General features: G+C 37.8%; 1 pseudogene; it reads left to right on the forward strand.

Annotated features, from left to right (window-relative positions):
• Positions 1-779: 779 nt before the first annotated feature.
• Positions 780-1190, forward strand: LOC107976204 (HIG1 domain family member 1A, mitochondrial-like; annotated as a pseudogene).
• Positions 1191-1496: the final 306 nt, after the last annotated feature.

Genomic DNA, 1496 nt, shown 5'->3' on the forward strand with positions numbered 1-1496 from the left:
TAATAATAAAAATTAATATTTTAGATTCTTCCTATAATCTAGACACTTCCAAGCATCTTACATGTGATGTTATCTCATTTTTAATCATCATAAGCTATATGCTATTATCTTGAGCTAATACTATTTTACCTATTTTACACATAAGAGAACAGGGGCATCAAAGAATTAAATAACTTGCCCAAGTTTATGCAGGTAAGAAGTGTTAAAGCCAGAAAATCTGATACCTACCTAAGCATACTCTTAACCACTATGTATACAGAAAGATCGAGGTTAGGAAATAAAAAAATGACGTTGAGTTTGGCAACTTAATTATGGAAGTGAAAGGCAGACTGATAGTAGTAACATTTTTGCTAACAGCGCAAAATTACAATATCAAGCACAAAAGATTCATCAGGTCATTCTCTCACCAAACTCAAGTGCCAAAATAAGATGTGCAACAACTGTACCTTAAAATCCTTAGGCTGGAGACTTTCTCAGCATTTCACAGAATGTTTTGGTGAACAGGTGTTACATAAATTGGGGGTTAGGGGTAGGGTAAGGAATTTTAACCCTAGTTCAAGAACGTAATCAACAGAATCAGCTGTTTTAGAAAACTTCACCCTCTTTTAAAAAGAAAGGCTGTATTCTTCTCTTCTCCAATGATGAGTTTAAATATTCAAACACCTTTGAAGTAATTCTAGCCTAGCTTTTCATCTAACCAAATGAGTTGATACCTTCCCCAGCCTACTTTTCATAAACATCTCCCAATGATTTTTACATTCAATAATATAGTCCCAGGGATGAGAAGCTGTGTGAGGGGTTTGCTTGCTCTAGGGAGAGTCTTCAAGCAATTGCTGTCAACAGACACAGATGCTTCCCTTTCTTCATATGATGAAGATCAGGGATCCAAACTTATTAGCAGAGCTAAAGACGCACCATTCATCCCCATCGGAATGGCAGGTTTTGCAGCAATTGTTGCACAGGGATTGTACAAATTGAAGAGCAGAGGAAATACTAAAATGTCCCTTCATCTGATCCACATGCATGTGGCAGCCCAAGGTTTTCTTGTAGGAGCAATGACCATTGATATGGGCTAGTCCATGTTTCAGGAATTCTGGGCAAAACCTAAGCCTAAGAGGAAAAGAAGTGTCTTGGTCTCATTGGAGGAGCTTGCTTTAGTTAGACATCTCATTACCGAAGTTACATACTAACGTTGAAAATGAACTGTTTGAGTGGGTTCAGATGGTAACAAGGCATTTTGAATATTGGCTTCCTTTGTTGCAGGCTTTATTTTCCTGGTGACTAAATCGCCTGTGACTAGTTTACTAACTAAGTCATTGAGGGGAGTCAAGCTAACACACAAAAAAACATGTCACCTAAATGCGCTTGATAGTGTTGAAATGTCCACCTTCTTAAACTGTGAAGATGAAATTATTTCCAAAGAAGACAGCAGGCTAACCCTGAAGTACTCCCAGTTTGCTGCAGAATCTCGCGTGTTTGGGATGTTATATAAGAGT

This window comes from Pan troglodytes, chromosome 7 (genome assembly GCF_028858775.2).
Source record: "Pan troglodytes isolate AG18354 chromosome 7, NHGRI_mPanTro3-v2.0_pri, whole genome shotgun sequence".
Lineage (NCBI taxonomy): Eukaryota > Metazoa > Chordata > Mammalia > Primates > Hominidae > Pan > Pan troglodytes.